The sequence below is a fragment of the Parasteatoda tepidariorum genome, chromosome 10, assembly GCF_043381705.1.
Source record: "Parasteatoda tepidariorum isolate YZ-2023 chromosome 10, CAS_Ptep_4.0, whole genome shotgun sequence".
Classification (NCBI taxonomy): domain Eukaryota; kingdom Metazoa; phylum Arthropoda; class Arachnida; order Araneae; family Theridiidae; genus Parasteatoda; species Parasteatoda tepidariorum.
The window spans coordinates 44881732-44903985 of record NC_092213.1 but is presented as its reverse complement, the minus strand read 5'-3'; the positions used below and the strand labels follow the sequence as shown (position 1 = coordinate 44903985).

Below are 22254 nucleotides of genomic sequence, written 5' to 3'. Positions count from 1 at the left end.
AATTAAATTTTTCTGATAAAAGTATTTGAATACAATTCTGCAATCAGAAGTTTTTGAAAGGTGTTAAATAGTATATAGTTGTCTGTTTTTAGAGCTTGATATGTATCTTCGTTTTTGCGCAATTAACGTTAAAAGCATTTTTTTAATCATCCAAATTGGTTTTCGTCAGTTTGAACGATAAGAAAATTTAATTTTAGAATATATGATAACTGATAAATGGGCAGTTTTAGATTACTTATTAAAAACCAGGAATAAACAGAATTCTATACCTGTAAATTTTAGAGTAAAAATGCATAGAAATTCTAAAAATTACCCAGCCTTATTAGAGGAAAAGTACATAGAAATTCTAAAAATTACCAAGCGTTATTTTTTCAAATCTAATAAAAGCATCCTTTTTTTTCTTCTTTTTTAAGGTATTGTGCGGTAGAATAAAATAACAATAAAAGTTTGTTAAAGCCGCGGTGACTCAGGTGATACAACGTTTGCCTCTCAAATAATGCAGGTTCAAATCTCAGCGATTGACACAAATTCTGCTCCCGACTCGCCCCGACCACAATGCTGACGAAACATATTCTCAGTGGTAGATGGATCACTTATTAGAGTCCCTTTGCCGTTGGGCTAAGTGAAGGAAGTTTTCCATGAAGGTGTGAAGTATGTGCTGGTTACTTCAATCAAATATTCTTCCTCAAAGGCCAGTTGTCTCAATGTTTCCTTTGATACTTTTCATGTTTTATAAGTTGGGTTCAAGTTTTAAAGGCTACAGATTTAAATTGATAGTTGTAAACTGAAGAGTGGGTCGGCAGTTCAATGACGGTGATAAAAAAATAAAAAATAAGAAGTTTGCTAAGTGTTACGTCAAGCGCTCAGGTATCATAATTTTGATCTAGTTGTGCTTGTGTAATTTTGATCTAGTTGCGCTTGCATAATTTTGATCTAGTTGCACTTTCTACGTCATTTTGTTAACATCGTTTGGTTTGTTATTTCTAAGTTAACTTTCAAAAAATTGGTACGGCTGGCAACAGCATTTTTTTATTCTTTAAGTTGTTTATTTTTTTTCCTGTAGAATTCGTTCTTTTTAACGAAATGTTTTTTAACCTAACAGAATTCTTGTCCGACTGTTCTCTGTATATATGAAGAAAATAAAGTAAATATTTAAGTGTTGTGAAAAGAATCTTATTTAGTTGTACAAAGTACTGCACTAAGTATTCATAAAAACATAAATCAAACTTTTAAGCTAAAATCCATGATGGCGGGGGCAGAGGTTTATTAATTAGTGGAATATAGAAATGTATGTTAAATTGAAGCTTGTGACTTTCTCGATTTTCCAANAAATAAAAAAACTTACTTTAGTCTTTGATATTGAATAAATAAGCATCGAGATATATTTTTTATTCATCACAATTGAATGATGTAAAAACAATTGCTGTCTAATGTTGATTCAATTATCACAAAGTGAGAGATAATATGACAATAATTTAAATCTGTCAAAAATATCTGCCTAGTTCTGACAACTGTTTAAGAGGCCTCCTTTCTGTTAACAGAAATCAGCAGTGGAAGGAGTGGAAATAGAAGAAAAATATTCTAAATATGCTTTTTGTCGTTTGTTTAAAATTTTCACAAGTAAGAAAATAGGGGACATTTACTCTATTAGGAAGTATTTTTTTATACATGTAAAATACGAGGCCAGATATGTTGAATTCTGATTGGGCGGCGGTATAAGATTTAACAAGAGTGGTATTTTAGATTCTCAATAAAATTTTGCTGATAAAAGTATATGAATGCAATTCTGCAATCAGAAGTTTTTGAAAGATCTAAAATAGTATATAGTTGTCTTTTTTTAGAGTTAAATATGTATCTTCGTTTTTGCCCAATTAACGTTAAAAGCATTTTTTTAATCATCCAAATCGATTTTCCTCAGTTTGAACAATAAGAAAATTAAATTTTAAAATGTATGATAACTGACAAATGGGTAGTTTTAAATAACTTATTAAAAACCAGAAATAAACAAAATTATGTACCTGTAAATTTTAGAGGAAAAATACGTAGAAATTCTAAAAAGTACCAAGCGTTATTAGAGGAAAAATACATAGAAATTCTAAAAATTAACGAGAGTTGTTAGAGGAAAAATACATAGAAATTCTAAAAACTACCAAGCGTTGTTAGAGAAAAAATACATGGAAATTTTAAAAATTACCAAACGTTATCATTTCAAATCTAATAGAAGCATCCCTTTTTCTTTATTTTTTAAGACATTGTGCTGTTGAATAAAATATCAATAAAAGTTTGTTAGAGCCATGGTGACTCAGGTGATACAACGTTTGCCTCTCATATAATCCAGATTTAAATCTCAGCGATTGCTACGAATTCTGCTCCCGTATCACCCCGACCACAATGCTGACGTAAAATATTCTCAGTGGTAGACGGATCACTTAGAGTCCCTTTGCTGCTGGGCTAAGTGAAGGAAGTTTTCCATGAAGGTGTAACGTATGTGCTGGTTAGTTCAATAGAAAATTCTTCCTCGAAGGCAAGTTGTCCCAATGTTTCCTTTGATACTTTCCTTGTTTTATAAGTTGGGTTCAAATTTAAAAGGCTACAGATTTACATTGATAGTTGTAAACTGAAGAGTGGGTCGGCAGTTCAATGACGGTGATAATAAAATAAAAAATAAAAAGTTTGCTAAGTGTTACGTCAAGCGCTCAGGTATCATAATTTTGATCTAGTTGCGCTTGTAAAATTTTGATCTAGTTGCGCTTGCATAATTTTGATCTAGTTGCACTTTCTACGTCATTTTGTTAACATCGTTTGGTTTGTTATTTCTAAGTTAACTTTCAAAAAATTCTACGGCTGGCAACAGCATTTTTTTATTCTTTAAGCTGTTTATTTTTTTCCTGTAGAATTCGTTCTTTTTAGCGAAATGTTTTTTAACCTAACAGAATTCATGTCCGACTGTTCTCTGTATATATGAAGAAAATAAGGTAAATATTTAAGTGTTGTGAAAAGAATCTTATTTAGTTGTACAAAGTACTACACTAAGTTTTCACGAAAATATAAATCAAAATTTTAAGCTAAAATCCATGATGGCGGGGGCAGAGGTTTATTAATTAGTGGAATATAGAAATGTATGTTAAATTGAAACTTGTGACTTTCTCAATTTTCCAAACAGAGGCCAAATTACCTTCATGTTTTTCCTCATTTACCAAATACCAGGTATATAAAAATGACGTAAAAGTTGATTAAGTCACCAAGAACATCTAAACAGTGCATGGTGCTGATTAAATGATTTCATTGAAAGCGAAAAGGTCCTGACCAAACATATTATTACGAAGTAACTCTTTTTGTTTTTGTCTTCTTTCCTGTCAGCTCCGAATGATGGAATGCCAATGCGAGTTTCTATTTATAGCTTATCGATAAGAACTTCTGTAGCCCGTCATATATCAAAAGACTTATTAGGATGATGTGAGACTACCTTTTTTTTTCTCTTTCTCTCTGGAGTTTTGTAGATTTCTTCTAAATGGAAAGAACACAGTTTCCTCTGAAACTGTCATTCAATATTATTTTTTTATTTGTTTAAGAGCTTCTGTTTTGAAATCAATATTTTTGATTCCGACTTCTGTGTCTTCTTGCAGGTACGGCATATCAGCTACCATGAACTAGGTCATATATTCTAATAGTAGAGTGGGGAACAAAAGACGGAAAAGCATCGTTATTTATCAAAGATGAATGTCGTAAAAAATATACTGCATCGTGCTTTAAGTTTATTTTTAAGAAGTATTCAGGGTTTTGAGATGTAAACTAATATTTATCGTTTAAGTTTTTCTGGCTGTTCTTCTTTATATCACTCGTTACAGAATATTTTGCAAAATTTATGTCTGAAACTAGCGTTTATATTGTCAGTGTTGGTAAGGGCTATTCATTTATTAATAGTCCTCTAAAATATCTCAAATAATTACAGCAAAATACATAATTTATAACAATTCCTTTAATATATGACATTCTCTAAGTACCATGTCTTTTTAATGTACCTAATTATTTGCATTAAATAATTTATATTTTTTGAGGTTTACAAAAGAAATATTGTATGTAAAAAAACTGCGTTTATATTTCTGGCCAAGCACATAGTTTGAAAGTACGTGAATATAAAAAAAATTGCAAGGGTAGATGTGTAAAAATGTTTTATTTAAAACAGACGTAGTTAAATTAGGAACAAATTTTCAAAAATATTTTATTTATTTTTAATAGTTATTAATTATTGATAATGATTACTATTCAACTTTTAATTTATTAATTATATTAAAATAATCAATTTTATCTTTTAATTTCTCATTTGAATAAAGTTTTGCTCTATTTTAATTGACACCTTGGGATAACAAACTTGATTTTCTCTTCATTAGTGGAAGATAAATAGAATCGAGTCAAATAAAAATAGCGAAATTTTATAATTAAAAACCCAAATTGAATCTTAATAATCTATAGAACCTAATGCATAAAATATCATTACTTATCCAAAATTCTCTAAAAAGTATCCTTTTTTTTGTGTGCTGAGCGACTCTTTGAAAAAACAAATATGCCAGAACAAAAACACAAATACTCGAAATCTGAGAATTACATGTTTTACTCAATATCAGTTATGCATACGTGTAACTAATTTCGCATTTACAACTTAAACATCTTGTGTCATAAAATACTTTTTTTTCTGTATTTTTAAAAAATAAGTTTAAATAATTTATTTAGAAATTTTACTCCTGTATTTTCATCCTATATGTTTTTTTTTCTTTGCTGCATTAATTTGCTATAATATGTCCTACTATTTAATAGTCAATCGATCGAATTTTTGCAAGTATAATTCAATTTTCAACTTAATAAAAGAAATTAAAAAAAAATTAAATTATAATTTTTAGTCGAAAGAATATTTACAAATCATAAATAATAATTAAGAATTGTAATCTTACTTAGAAAAAACTTATGTTCTTAAAAACTTAGAAAAAGACTTATAAAAAAACTTTAAAAAAAATTAAAACTAAGAAATTCAAAAAAAAAATTTAAAAAAAATTTAAACTAAGTTCTTAAAAACTTAGAAAGAAACTTTAAAAAAATTTAAAATACAATTTTTTAGTCGTAAATTGGATTTATTTTGATTCGTAAATAATATATAATACATAATAAAATATAAATATAAATTCTATAAGTACATTTACAAATCATAAAAAATAATCAAGAATTGTAATTTTACTCAGAAAAAAACGTATGTCCCTAATAAATGTTTAATCAAAAGCATATTAAAGATTAAATTCCAATTAACGTTTTAATTAACTAAAAGTATTTGATTCCAATTTTTGAAAATCAGTTTAACCAGTATTGATGTTGTTTCCTTTTGTGTATTCTATTTTAAAATTAAATTGCAAGTAAGTTAATAATTGCTGAGGAAAACTCGTATTGTTGCATTGAATTATTGAATTATTATTGTATTGAAAATGTATTGTTTCAGTCTTTGACAAAAGGAAACGTTGACATTTAAAGATATTATCTGGTTTCTGAGTTAAGAGTATAAATAGAAAATTTTAATTAATGAATTTTTACAGCTTCTATCTTTCTTTTTTTTTAACTATTCATTTTGCGTTTAATAATATGATTTAAGGTAACTGACTAATTGTGATTGAGTTTATAATAAATTTAAATTTCCTGTGGTTTTAGCTTCCTAAAAATATTTTGCTTTTTTTGAACTCCAATTATTTACGAAGTTATAGTGGATTTTGTGGAAGGGGATAACAGAGGATAGACTAATTATTTTTAGACTATTAAATGCTTTTATCTTAAAGTCAGATTTTTTCACATTGTACATACCAACTTAAATACAATATCTCATGTTGCATTTAAAATAATTAGTGTTTATGATTATAGCACTCATGTTTCGAACTACAGACTAAGAGAAAAAAGTACAATTTCATTTTTATGCATGTTTTCAGGCAAAGAAAAGTGCAGAGATTTTTAAAGACTTGATATTTTAGCGACATTAATCCATACATTCACTTTATTAATAGTTGTTCACAACAGAGTTGATAGTTGATAGCCCTTCTTCTAGATGAGATCCTCAATGGATTTTTGTTCCAAGATATTGAAACTTTTTTACAGTGTTTGACGTATATACAAAAAGAATGTCATATTTTTACCTAAAAATGACAATTTAAAAAAATTATAATGAGAAGAATTTTTTTGCTAGTTTCATAAGTTTTTACATATAGTAAAACAAATAAACTACTTTTTTATAATTTGACCTTAAAATTTAAACTAAAGTTGTCGAAACTAATCGGAAACCTTAATCGGAACAATAATTTAAAAATAAAAGAGTGTATTTTTGAATTTATAACCTGTGAATTTGTATAGGCGGTAAATAATTATTTTAAATTAAAAATACTATTAAGTAATATATATATGTGTGTGTATGAAAAAATATTTTTTTCTTTACAATGTGAGAATTATATATCAAATCGCGCAACTATTTTGCAATTTTCGTATATTTTAAAAGTTTATCAAAGTGTTTAAATGATATATTTAAATTAATTATTTTAATTACTTATAAGCTAAAATTAACATAAGCAAAAAACCATATTAATTTGAGTTATACTCAATTATTATGACTCTTGTTTTTTATTTTTTTTTAAACTAGCATTACACGTGATTAAAAATGCGCATTTTTTCGCTGTTTCAAAGTAATAACTATTCATCAAGCCTTCAAAGGAATTTTTTTTAAAAAAATAAATTTGTATCAAGTGGAAATTCATACGTTAAATTTAATTATTATTAATCATTACAAATTACTTCGCTTAAATACTAACACTTCATCCAAGTTTGAAAAATATGTAACAGCGTTTTTTTTTTTAATTTCAAGCTAAGAGCTATCCATCAAATTGTATTAATTTATACATTTTAAAACTTTATCAAAGTTTTTAGTAAAACCTTTATAAATTGAAACTGACATAAATAAAATCTTGCATCAAATTGAGTTAGTTTTAAAAATCATGATTTGTTTTTATGAACATGGTAGTATATTATCCAGTTTTGATTGATAAAACAGAGATTTTTTCTTCAATTTTAAAGCCAGAACTATCCATCAACCGCTTAAATTAATTATGAATAAATAAAACTAATAAAAATAAATCAAAACTCTCATTGAATCGAATTATACTCAATCATTATGACTTATTACTTTTAAATATTAGCATTTTTATCTAGTTTCTAAAAAGATGAAGCAGCCATATTTTTTGCAATTCCAAGTCTGGAACCATCCATCAAATCGCACCAACCAATTTACAGCTTTTATACATTTTAAAACTCCATTTCGAAAGCTTATTTTTTGAACTCCCTTTCCAAGGGAGATTATATTTCATCAAAATTTTAATAAGTTGCTGTGGAATTTTTACTAAAGCCGGCCTTGCAGGAGGTTCAAATGATTGATGTTAGTCCCTTGGTGGGACATACTCGTTCGCTCCGTTGAATCTTGTGGATAGGCCGCCGTATGAATTCGACTGCGTTTCCGAAAGGATTGGATGGATTTAGCAATTGCCAACTTTAGAAAAGGAATTTTGTTATTTACGACGTGAGCAAAGTTTTTCATTAGATGCTTTGTCGTTTATAACCTTTAGTTTGACGTTCGGAGGATCAGAGGTAAACATTGTAGAGATAGTTGCAAAACTTTTGGCGGAAATTGTAAAACAAAGGTTGAAGCGATAAAGTATGGAATTCAATTTTAGTTCAAAACTATTGAATGTTATTTATCGTGTCAGATTACATATATTGCTTGTTTCGAGATCTTGAAAATATCTTATTTATTGTATCTAAGTTTTTCATCGCTTGCTTTATTTATAATCGTTATTATCGTTTTATTATCGTTTTAATCTTTATTATCGTTTGACTTTTAGAGGATTCCATTACCCGCCGCTACATCAAAAAGCATTTAAAATAAAGAAAGAAAACTTTGTGAAACTATTGATATTAGTAACATTCAAAGCAAAACAGATTTTTAGCAAAAATAGGAGATAATTCTATTTTAGATCACGTTCACAAAATAGGAGCTTTGGCTATTAAAGTTAAGCAACCATAAAAGCATGATTTCCTCACATTTTTGACTCTTTTAAAGAGGATTGACAAACCTCAAACTTCTTTCGGGCATTAGTATTTTAGAACCTCTTCATAGCAAGCATACTTAAGAAAAATAACTAATTTAGAGCAACACATAAATAAACTTACGTAACACGAAAAAAAATATTCAGGTAAATTTTCCTTACTGTACAGCAATGGCATTTCTGTTTTTTTTTAGAAAAAAACAAACAAAAACAAAGTAAAATAAATCAAAAACTAAATAAATATGTCAATTAAAACAAATATATACAGTATTTAAACGATTCATTTCGTAATTTTTCCGTCGATATGGTAACATTTTAACGGAAATTCTGACTAACAAAATTATAATTCTTCATTACCACACATTTGGTAAAAAATATACAACTGAAAAGTAAATTTAACTAAATAAATGGTTTTTGAGTCAAGCTTAAAAGCATTATGATAAAATTACCAAATTGTACCACATTAACCAAATTTTATCACATATTTTAAAACTATATTTAATTAATAATTTTACCAAAATCATTTCCAATGAGGATAGGAAAAGAAATTACTGAACTTTTTGGCGCTCCCAAATGGCAACAATTCGATAAATTTTACCATATTCTAGTAGTTTTTGCTTTACTTTTCTTCTCAGTGAAGGAATGTGCATACCTATATTACCGAAAATAAGAATTTGGGTGGAAAATAAACAAAGCTTATTAAAATCAGAATAGTAAGTTTAGGCATCCCCTTTTAATGCATTACAATAGAATAATCGTTTTAGAAAATTAACATCAAAGAAGTTTATAAATACTTTAATGAAATGGCTTATTACATCAAATTGCGCATCATTGTTTCGTTTTGTTTTGATAAATGCATTGTTTGATGAACTGTGAAAACTACTTTCAACATATGTTTCTCATTCCAAATGTAGTGTATCTCTGAATAGCAACAAAATATCTCATAACAGGTCATGTATTTAAACCAAAGAAAGAAACAGTCTATAGTCTTACACACTTCCAAAGAATCTGTAAGAATATCACCTACTTTGCGTTTCAAAATTTTCAAAAGAAAAACAGAGCCCTAGATTTTAATTGTATTCAATGCCAAGGAATGAAAAACATGAATAATATTTGTAATTTTTTTTCATTCTCGTTTAAACTTATTCTCTTCCAAATTTATATGAAATATTAAATAAATATTCAAATTCGAAATATATCCGAATGAAATATTAATTCATATTCAGTGGATATTTAAAATTTAGAGTTCCTTTATACAAATGCAACAGCATTTTAGAAAAAAGAAATTGAAAAAAAGTCTAACTTTATTTCTTACTTGTGAGATGATACAAATTACAAAAAAATAATAAAAATTTGTCTATTAACTGTGTGTGATAAATGAAAACTTTTATATTAATAATAATATAATATATGTTAATTTTCCATTATTATAAGAAATTTATTGCTTGCTATACTATCTGTCAATATCTATTATTGTAACAGATCTTGAAATAAGAACAAGCTCTATTAAATAGATATATATTATTAGGATNTTATCGTTTTATTATCGTTTTAATCTTTCTATCCATTCTATCATTTCATTATCGTTTAACTTTTAGAGGATTTCCTTACCCGCCGCTACATCGAAAACCATTTAAAATAAAGAAAGAAAACTTTGTAAAACTATTGATATTAGTAACATTCCAAGTAAAACAGATTTTTAACAAAAATAGTAGATAATTTTATTTTACAGCACGTTCACAAAGTGGGAGCTTTGACTGGAAAAGTTAAGCAAGCATAGGAACATGATTTCCTCACATTTTTGACTCTTTAAAGAGGATTGAGAAATCTCAAACTTCTTTCGGTCATTAGTATTTTAGAACTTCTTCAAAGCAAGCGTGCATTATAAAAATAACTAATTTAGAGCAACACATAAATGAACTTACGTAACACGAAAAAAAATATTCTGGTAAATTTTCCTTACTGTACAGTAATAACATTTCTGTTTTCTTCTTTTTTGAAAAAAACAAGGTAAAATAAATCAAAAACTAAATAAATCTGTCAATTAAAACAAAGATATACAGTATTTAAACGATTTATTTGGTAATTTTTCCGTCGATATGGTAACTGTTTAACGGAAATTTTGGCTATCAAAATTATAATTCTTTATTACCACACATTTGGTAAAAAATAAACAACTGAAAAGTAAATTTAACTAAATATATGGTTGTTTTTGAGTCAAGTCTAGAAGCATTATGATAAGATTACCAAATTATATCACATTAACAAAATTTTATCACATATTTGAAAACCATATTTAATTGTTAATTTTACCAAAATCATTTCCAATGCGCTTCTGAAAAAAAATTACTGAGCTTTTTGGTGCTCCCAAAGAGGCAGCAATACAGTAAATTTTACCTTATTCTGGTAGTTTTTGCTTTACTTTTCTTCTCAGTAAATGAATGCGTGTGCCTATATTACAGAAAATAAAAATTTGGGTCGAAAATAAACAAAGTTTATTAAAATCAGAATAGTAAGTTTAGGCATCCCCTTTTAATGCATTACAATAGAGTAATTGTTTTAGAAAATTAACATCAAAGAAGTTTATAAGCACTTCAATGAAATGGCTTATTACATCAAATTGCACATCATTGTTTTGATATTTGCATTGTTTGATGAACTGTGAAAACTACTTTCAGTACATGTTTCTCATTCCAAATGTAGTGTATCTCTGATTAGCGAGAAAATATCTCATAACAGGTCATGTATTAAAACCAAAGAAAGAAACAGTCTATTCTCTTACACACTTCCAAACAATCTGTAAGAATATCACCTACTTTGCATTTCAAAATTATCAAAAGATAAAAAGAGCCCCAGATTTTAATTCTATTCAATGTCAAGGAGTGAAAAACATGAATAATATTTGAAAAAACTTTTTTTCATTCTAGTTTAAACATATTCTCTTCCAAATTTATATAAAATATTAAATAAATATTCAAATTCGTAATATATCCAAATGAAATATTAATTCATATTCAGTGAATATTTAAAATTAGAGTTTCTTTATACAAATGCAACAGCATTTTAGAAAGAAGAAATTAAAAAAGCCTGACTTTATTTTTTAATTGTGAAATAACACAAATTACAAAAAAAGAATAAAAATTTGTCTATTAACTTGTGTGATAAATGAAAACTTTTATATTTATAGTAAAATAATCTATGTTAATTTTCCATTATATAGGAAATTTATTGCTTGCTATACTATCTGTCAATATCTATTATTGTAACAGATCTTGAAATAAGAACAAGCTCTATTAAATAGATATATAGGTGATTCTCACGAAATAAGACAATTCACTGTCCCTTGCTCCAAGATCTAATACAATAATACTAAAAGAGCTTTTTTTAAAAAAAATTAATAAATAGCATTGCTGTTAGTATTTCAAAATGACTTTGCACTAGCATTGACTGTTTTGTACAGTTAAAAAATTTAATTGAACTTTAAAATGTCATGTTTCTGGCATGTCACAAACAATGTTTTCAATAATAACTAGCTTCAAAACTTCCCATAAATTTTTCAATATCTATTTTTTTTATCTCAACCGGTGTAAGCATTTCTAGAGTATACGCAGAGGGCATTATTTAAAAAATCTTCGTTTAAAAGAATTTTTTCGGTTAATAATTTGTTAATCCCAGGAAATACAATCCCAAGAAAATCTGTCATTTTCCTGGCTACTTTTACTTAGTGGTTTATAACCGAAATAGATAGAGCCAGAAATCAATATCTTATGTTAATAGATTGATTAGATACTCTCCTATATGAACATGTCTTGTTGAATGAATAAAGAACCAATTTTCTGGTTCAAAATCCATTTCAAAAAATTTTTCAAGATGAGTAAGTTTTTGTGTTGTCATTTTCCTGACTTCTTGAAATCATTAATAACGTATAGTACATAGATTTATCTGAGTTATTTTAAGAACTTCTATTGTTTTCTGCAGAATAAAAACGTCTTAGGCCAAAATATTAAATTAAAGTAAAGTTATATGCTATAAAATGGTTTGTCATTATCCTGGCTGTCATTTTTCTGGCTTATGAATTCCAGGACATGGAAGTGTTACCAGAATTTTTTTTAACTGCTAATACTGTAAGGAGGGAAAGCAAATATTAACCTAATACCAAGTTTATGTATGATTGTAATATGCTTTGATGTAATCAAAGTTATTTATTCATTTAATGATTGATTATTATACACAATTTTATTCAGTACATATCAACAACAAAAATTTTGTTGATTCTTTCTACAGTGGATAAAAAGAATTAATTTGAGCAATTTATGGTTCATCTAACATAAAGGTTTAAGTTGAGTTACTTACTATTAACTTAAAATGATTGTTTTTTAAACTTCTAAGCTAATATTTCATTTTCCTTGCATTCAAGATTTGGTGAAATTCCAATTTATTTTCTTTCTCGAGCAAATGTCATTAAACTACCCTGCTGTCTGTAAGATATTAATAAGTGAAACTAAAGAAGTATACAAAAAGATTTTTAGATTATTTTGAAGACTTTAAATTTGAAGAAATTTTTTGGCCCGAATTGACATGTTTAAAAAGAATCACCCATATATTATTAGGATACAAGACATGGAACTGTAAACTATACAATTTTGCCTCTTCACTTAGACTTATTAAAACACGGGATTTTCCTGTTTTTAATACTGTAAAAAATTTCGGATCAAATTACGGGAAAGAGTACCAGTTCTCAGTAAGCAAAGCACCCCACAGGAAACCATTGCACATCATTGGCACATCATAATTATGGTAACACTGATAAAGCCTGCACTTATTACCATAAAGTTTAATAGAAACGATAAACTTTAATTTTTAGAGTAATATTTACTGTAAAATCACTGAATCATTGTAAATTAAATAAATGCCACAGTATTAAGATATAGCAATTTACGGTAAAAGGAGATATTACGGTAACGGATGATTTTATTTTATGGATGACATACCTTGGGTGCGAGTTCTTTTTACCGTAATTTGATCCAGAAGTTTTTACATTGAATGAAAATATCGCTCTTCATGAAAATATTAATCATGAAAATATTGCTCTTTTTGTGTCTGTTTTTGCCTGACCCTAATTAGCATAAATTTATAAACTATTTCCTTTTTTTTTTATTTTGAGCTCTGTACAACTCTTTTTGTGTCTGGTTTTGCCTAACCCTAATTAGCATAAATTTATAAAGTATTCCCTTTTTTTAATTTTGAGCTTTGTACAACACTTTTTTAATAAATTTTAATCTCGTTATTCGCATAAAGTAAAATAAATAACGTGATTTTGTACTAAAAGTATTTTTTAACACAATTATAAGTTTGCTCTTAATTTAACAAGCCGCACAATTTGTACTCCTGAAAACTTTAATTTTTTCAAAAAAAAAAACACTACTTTTTATTAAGTGAAAAACTTTAAAAAAGCATGAAATTATTCTTTACTAAAGAAGCTAATGTACCCTCTTTTATTTTTAATTATAACCTTGTGTACATTATAAATATACTGTGTATATTATGTATACAGGTTACTCGATTTCTTTTCAAAAAGGTTCCAAAATTCTAAAATTGTTCGCATATAACAGTTTTAGGTATGTATATTTTATCATCCTTCACCTCACTTTTGAAGTTTAGAAAACTTTTTTCTTACAAATATATTTTCACTAACGTTTTTTTGGCCATTTCAAGAATCATTTTTGAAGCAAAGGAACTGGAAATGTGCTTATTTCTTACCGGTTCAATAAATATTTTTATTTGTATTTTATGGGGCCTATTGCTAGGAATTTAGAAAATGGTATCCAAATAAAAAAAGTTTATTCTAAAAAGAAACTGTTACAGATAATGGAATAAATCAGATCGTATTATTAGCAGTATGGCGTATAATTAAAAACTAATATTAGCTTCAGATCAAACCGTTAATAATATCCCTCTTACATAGATGAATATTAAAATTATGAGGCACATGCTTTATCATTTTCGAAATACTTCATTATCTGTAACAAACTTTTCACAAGAAAATTATTCATTTTTCGAATTGATATTATCTGAATAAATCCCAAGGTTGCTAAATCTTCCAAATTTTACTGAATATTTTATTTGCAATTTAAAAATATAGCAAAAAAATGCTTTTCAATTTTATTCTCTGATTTATGAATTTAATTTAACTCCTGTTATAGATTATTAAATTAAACGCATTTATAAATGCATGATAACGGTAGTATATTAAGTTCAAGCTTTGACATTGGTTCAAAAATAATTTTGAAAACAATTTATAATTTCTTATCATCTGAGAAAAATATTTTTTTGAATAATGCAAAAAATAGCTAATATGATAAAGTCAACATTTGCGAGGTCTATCTAATGATAAACTTATATCATAGAAACATGAATGTCAAAAATTAAATTAATTTTTGATCTAAAACCTGAATTGGTATCGAAAATGCCGTTAAGTGAACAATTAAAAAGGAAAATTTTATACGATTGCACTAAAAGCGTTTGTCTTGAGAGCTCTAAAGCAGATCCATCAAAATGCATTTTTTTAAATTAAACTATTTGATTAAACATCGATATTCAGTAGTATACAAAAATTTAAAATTATGTTTTACACAAAATAAAAAATTATAAGCCATGGCTTTGACTTAATCATCCAATTTTTATGGATTAAAATATTGACTTCATGGCCTTAAAAGCTAACCAATGCTTGATAATTTTTGCCGTACAATGAAATGAAAACTCATCACAATTTTTTTTCTAACTAAATAAAGTTTGTTTAAGGAAATTTAATATTTATCCCTTCTTCTAAGAAAGGAGGAGGAATATTAAATTTGGCAGGCCTCAGTCCAATTTTTTACTAGGGAAAATATTAGAATATTGAGGCCTTTTAATAACATTTTACTCTTTAATCTTTTTCATATACTTCTTGAATGAATTATGTGGCTCAAATTTGTGGTACCTATTCACAAAGAGAAGCTTTCACTCAAAGATTTTATCCGAAGAATACTTGTTATTACATATTTATTACTTTTATTATAGTTTAAGAATATGATATATTTTATGTATATAATTAAAAACTTGAAACTTGACATCATCTTAAAACTAAAGAGCAGTGTTTAAGTGGTTGTGAAATTATTTTTGCTTTTATGATTTTTTAATAAAATAAATGATTATCAATTATTACAAATTATGTTTGGCATAGAATTAGCTTCTAAAAATACTTTTTATAACTGGGTGTAAAATTAAGTTAAATCGGATAATTACTTCTATCTTTCTATATGTACGTCGATACATGTAAAAAAAAAATTCAACTCAGACTGAGATAATCCCTTTTCGTATGGAAAATAACACAAAACTTAATCTTTTCTCTTTCAGAGAAATAATAATTGAAGTAGGTGTTTAGTCGTAGGCGTGCTTTCTTAACTCATAAATGTTATGTAGTGGGTGTTGTTATCTGAATTATAAATCATGAAATCAATAAAATATTCTCATGAGTGCTAAAATGTCAAATACTCATATTTTGCAATATTTAAGATATAGAATCAAATTTGATTTTCTCACTTTCTTTAAAGAAGTACTGAATTTAAATTAGCTCCAATATCAAAAATTTGAAATACTTATATTTGTTAAGTTCGGGTTTATATAGCATTTGTTTTTACATTTGACTATTGTAATAAAATAAATATATAATTCAATTTTCGGAGGCTCCTTATTTTATTTTTAGCTAAATTATGCTTGTAGTAAATCTAATTCTATCTACAGAAAAATATTTACGTTTACATATTGTGAATAGTATGTTTTCATATTCTACAGGTTTCATCGTTAATATGTGTAAAAAGAATCTCAATTAAATTTCCTATAAAAAGTATTTCATCCGTTACAAGGTAGATAAGGTCTATCAAAACATTAAAAAAGTCAAAATTAATCCAGTAACGAAATTTATAACTTTACAACTATATTCAAATTTATATATATAAGCTAATATTTCATTTTCCTTGCATTCAAGATTTGGTGAAATTCCAATTTATTTTCTTTCTCGAGCAAATGTCATTAAACTACCCTGCTGTCTGTAAGATATTAATAAGTGAAACTAAAGAAGTATACAAAAAGATTTTTAGATTATTTTGAAGACTTTAAATTTGAAGAAATTTTTTGGCCCGAATTGACATGTTTAAAAAGAATCACCCATATATTATTAGGATACAAGACATGGAACTGTAAACTATACAATTTTGCCTCTTCACTTAGACTTATTAAAACACGGGATTTTCCTGTTTTTAATACTGTAAAAAANTATATATATTAGAAGATATATATAGATATATATATTATATATATACATAAATAATCTATATATATTATTTATATATATATAAGAAGAACTTTGTGTATGGTTATTATGATCTATACTCTCAAGAATGATGGTAAACGCGATTGCGTAGCTCTCACAGTTACAATGGTCAAATTTCTAAATAACCTGTGTTTTTTAAATCAAAACATAATCCTTAGAAAAGAGAGCATTTTGTGTTTTAAAATTTTTTTCTGGCAACACAAGGTTCTTTTCTGTTTTATAAAGTTTTTATCGCACTCTCTTTTCGTTTGTGATCACGAGAAACTCTTGAAAAAACCTTGCGTCAAAATTTCTTGCGCTGAAAATTTCATTCCAATTCCGTTTCAGGTTTTTTACTGTAATAATTGCGTTTCGATCATAAAAGTGGGCGTTTCGAATTAGAAATTTCAATTTTTTGTCGCGATAGCTTAAACAATGAGAATTACGCATTCCTTTTAGAGCCCATAGATCGTTATACTTATATAAAAAAACTCGGATTGTGAGGAAATTATTTCTTTTTTGTACGGAAAAAACTAAGTCTGAAATGCACTTTACTAGTCAAGAAGAAGTATCTACCATATTGGTATGTTCTTATTGATTAATTTAAAATAATAGATAAATTTGTTAAGATTAGTTTGTTTTGCTATGTAATCTCTCTAATGTTTTCTTGTTTTAATGCTATTATTATTTATTGGTCGTTGCAGTTAAAATAATTCAGTCCAACTTATTTTGCGTTTACTAAAGATTCAAGCCCTAAAGATTGAAGACCCTAACAAACAATAAGGATTTAACCGAATTGAAATTCTGTTCCGTTTCGATACCATAACCTCTCCTCTCAGGGTAAAACCCGATAACCCCTGAGGCGAGTCTATTCTAGGGCCACAAAAGCTGCAGTGCAGTGATGGAACAAGTTAATTGCACTCGAGGCTGAGCACATGCTTTTCGGGTTCTAGGACAAAACTTACTGCAGGTCTCTTTCACCAAGCACAAAAAGCCTCATTTTCTAATTTTGTTAAATTTTGACTATCCTTTATAGAAATTTGTAACTTTAATGTAGCTTTTTTAATTTTATTTTATAACCTTCGTTGTACAGCCTACCTAATTTTTGGGTTTTCGACTACTAACGTTCAACTCCGTAGCTTTGTAATTTTGAACCCAATCCGGAAGACAAGGGAACTCCAGAAATGTACCTTCATTTAGGACTTTTGATGGAACTAACCAGCATTTGCGTTACATGGAGACCACGAAAACCTCCCACACGTAGTCAGACGGCAAGGGGACTCTAACCCATGATCCATCTACCACTAAAGATATTTTGCTTGAGCACTGTAGTCTTCGCGAGCAGGGAAGAAAATTCATATTGACCAGCCATCACTAGGATTCAAACCAGGCTCACCTCATTGGGAGGTGTGTGCTCTATCCCCTTAGTCACCCCGGATCTTTTTTTTTATATAGTTTTTATATGGATTTTTATATATTTTTTATATGGATTTAAAGAAATTCTCTGAATTTTCTTTAGAAAAACTAACTAAAAATAATTATATATTTTATAAGGTACTTATGTCATCGAACCCTCATCACTCCCGGAACCTAGGACAATTGTACGTCTCTCATTCCTCCTTCAGTACGGCCTTGACAATATCACTTGTAAATTTTATGCATGATTTTTTTGTTATATATAGTAGATGATTGTAATATTCCAAAGGTATTTCCTACTTAAAAGTACTTGATACTATTTTGTTAATTGCTTGTAATGTTACTGTATGGAAAAAATATGTGTATCTTTCGTTCTAACGGTCACTGATTCAGTACTATTGGCCATCAAAACTTTTTTCCTTTTATTTTTTCCTCAAATGTTATTTTTAATTTTTTAAACTGATAAATCTATATTTACACTTTACTAAAAAATAACCAATGAATTTATTAATTAAGTTAAGAAATACTTATTATTTTTATATTATTTACTATTTCCAATATTTTTTACTTTTTACATTTTTTAAATTTTGTAATAATTGCCTTCGAGTGAGCATTATTTTTTTCTTCGCAATGTTACTATTTATACTAATTGATATTATTGATAGTATTATAATGCAATACACAAAGATTTTTGAATTTGAAAATTGATTGTATTATAATGCAATATTCAAAGATTTTGAAAAACTTTCAAATCAAGAAAATAATAGTTGTTCTTATAAAAAAAAATAAAAACAATTAGAAAGAAATTTTGAGATAAACAGAAAGCTAAGTAAAGTTTTACAATAAAGAAATTATTTCAACAAATTCCCTAAAAGTTACAAGAGCCAGTTATTAGAACAATAATGATAATAAAACTATTTGTTCTGTATAGGAAGAAAAGATTATAAACCAAAAATACTTTGAAACTCAACTTCCAAGCATAGATCTTCTTAGTGTAAGGCAGCATATTTACAGGGTGTAATAAGTAGTGTTACTTGGATGTGAAAGTAATAGTTATTTTCATTTGTTTTATACCTTGTCATAATTGAACTAGATATAAACTAATTAATTTATTCAATAATATTTGAGTTCAACTGATCGAGTTTTTATTAGACAAACAATAATTAAAAAAAATAATTTTTGCTAAAATAATGACGTATTTCTGAAATTGCTAGGTTTTCCCAAATGTTACATCTTCTTCTTCTATCTCGAATTAGATGGATTATTTTTAATTACATGATAATATATTTTATTGATTATTTATAAAAATAAATTACATTCAATTCAAAATATGTTTCAGAATAATTAATAATAATGGAGGAAGTTTAACGTCTTAATAATTAGAGGTATATATGTGTATATCTGTGTAGCAATGCATATAATGAATATTTAAGACAAAAAGTAACTAAATAAAAAGTAAAGAAAGGTACTAAATTAAAGAAAATATTTTCAAACATTTCCCTAAAAGTTACTAAGACCGAATTCAGATTTTTAGAACAATAAGGAGAAAAAACTTGTTTGTTCTGTGCAGGAAATAAAGATGATTTGCCCAACAGATGGTGAAGCTCAGCTCCTCGGCATAAATCCTCGTAATGTAAGGTAACACATTTACAGGGTGTTATTAGTAGTGTTGCTGGATGTGGAACAAATAATAATTTTCGTTTGTTGTATATACATTGACATAGGTAAACTAGAAATTAACTTTTATTGAATAAAAATTATAATTAATTATAATTATAATTATTGAAATTATAAATTATTGAATAATGGGTAAATTTAAGTGCTCCATTTTAATTAGACAGGCAATAATTAAATAATTATATTTGTTTAAATAATTATAGATTTCTGAACTTTTGGTGTTTATTCAAATATTACCTTTATCCAAGAATTATATGGATTTATTTGAATTGCATGTTACCATATTTGACTGATTACTTATGAAGGCAACAAAGCAATATTTAATTAAAGAAATATTCTAGAATAATAAATAGTGGCACATTTTTTAAGCTCTAAGTGACCTATTTTTAGCTTCTTTATACTTAGAGTGATGTCGACAATGTTACAAATTATGGAGTAATTTATGTATCTGATATTAAACTATTTTTTTATATCATTCACTTGTTCTCAATTTTACTTAATTATGAGAAAGATATAACGCTATTTGATTTTTACTGGAAAAAATCTTCTTTATGAATGAAAATTTTCCTTAGTCTTTTAAATAAGAATAAAGTGTAATAATAAAATAAGAAAGAAAAGTGTTACTCTAAAAAATATTTGTAGATTTACTCAAAATTATACAAAAAAGAAAAAAGAAAGGATTTTCAGTACGAAATAAATTTTATATCGTCTTTTGAGACAGTTCCATTCAAATTATAATAGTTTATCGGGAACTCTAGTTTTCAAACTTATAGTTCTCATTACCGAACTAAATATACAAAACTGAAAAGTAAATTTTATCGAACTAATGGTTTTTATGCCTTGCTCTAATGTATCATGATACATTTACTAAATTTTACCACATTTATAAAATTTTGTTACACATTACTAAACTATATTTAATTGTTAATTTACTAAAATCATTACCAAAGTTCTTTGATTAAAATTACCGAGATTCTTTACGTTCCCATACAGCCAGAAATATGGCAAATTTAACCACATTTAGGTAGTTTTGACCATACTTTTTTCCTTAGTGTATGGTTCAGATATAGATAAAATATAACAGTTGTATTATTTGTAGTGGTCATAGAAAATAATTAATTTTATTTTAGTAATTTACTAAATTTTTTTATTAAGTACATTATTCCGCGTTTACTGATATTTATTAAGGCAATCATTTCTACAAAATCTTTTCTACAATTCAACATTTCTATACTTTTAAAAAATTGTAAGGAAAAACACTTTTATCCATACATCTAAATAATTTGTTATTTCTTTTTAAGTTCAAAAATTTTTACTGAATCTTATTTTAAATTTTAAAATTTACATTTTGAATTAAATAATGTAGTCTATAATTAATAATGTAGTCTACCTTTTAAAAAAGCGTTTAAAACTTAGCTTAAAACTTTTTATGTGAATAAATATTAATCAACATAAAATTAGTTTGAGAATAATCTTAGCAAATCAAGTAAAATAGATTGAAAAAAGTATATTAATCTGAATCTTTTGAAAAATCAATTTTGCGTGACCGAATTTTATAAACGTAAATTAAATCTTTTTCTTGTTTGTGAAAAATATTGTTAAAAGGTTTTGTAAATAATAAACAACTAAACTTGTCTTACTTTTTATAGACGATTTGTCGTCTTTTTAGGCAAAAACTTCTGCAGAAGGCGCACAACTTTTTCCATCAAGCACACGCTAGAAAACGATAATAAACATAGTCACGGAAGTTCACAAAACTCTTCTCAACTCAACTTTACAACAAAGTTATGTGAGCAAACGAACATAACCAGTGCATGGAACAATTCGAAAAATCCCTTTCAGCAAAAAACGAACAGATAAGAAAAAGAAATAATCCCTGCTTTAGAGTTCTTTCAAATTTCTTCCTTTTTTCTTACATGATCAAATACGGAATTCGGCAAACCTCTTCCTTCGATCAACTCTTCGCCTTCTGTGTTTTCTCACTTTGGCAAGTCTGAACTTGCTAGAGAGCGCTTGCGCCAGTGACGTCAAAGAAGATCCCGAATTACCCGGATTTTCGTTTAACGTTTACTACTNATCAGAAACTCTAGTTTTCTAACTTATAGTTCTCATTACCGAACTAAATATGCAAAACTGAAAAGTAAATTTTATCGAACTAATGGTTTTTATGCCTTGCTCCAATGTAACATGAAACATTTACCAAATTTTACAACATTTATCAAATTTTGTCACACACTATTAAACCATATTTAATTGTTAATTTACTAAAATCATTACCAAAGTGCTTCGGTTAAAATTACTGAGATTCTTTATGTTCCCATACAGCCAGAAATATGGCAAATTTAGCCACATTTTGTTAGTTTTGACCATAATTTTTTCCTTAGTGTATGGTTCAGATATAGATAAAGTATAGCAGTTGTATTATTTGTAGTGGTCATTGAAAATAATTAATTTTATTTCAGTAATTTACTAAATTTTTTATTAAGTAAATTATTCCGCATTTACTGATATTTATTAAAGCAATCGTTTCGACAAAATTTTTTCTACAATTGAACGTTTCAATAAATTTTAAAAATTGTAAAGAAAAACACTTTTATCCATATGCCTAAATAATTTGTTACTTCTTTTTAAATTCGAAAATTTTTACTGAATCTTATTTTATATTTTAAAATTTACAATTTTGAATTAAAT

The 22254-nt window shown here is 26.8% G+C and overlaps 1 protein-coding gene across 1 annotated transcript in view; it reads right to left on the bottom strand.

Moving 5' to 3' along the window:
* Positions 1 to 21564, bottom strand: part of LOC107444390 (innexin unc-9-like) — a 145426-nt gene extending 123862 nt beyond the window's left edge. The window contains exon 1 of the mRNA XM_016058512.3: positions 21204 to 21564. The gene's annotated coding sequence lies outside the window, so the exon portion shown is untranslated. The remainder of the gene's footprint in view (positions 1 to 21203) is intronic.
* Between the last annotated feature and the right edge of the window lie 690 nt (positions 21565 to 22254).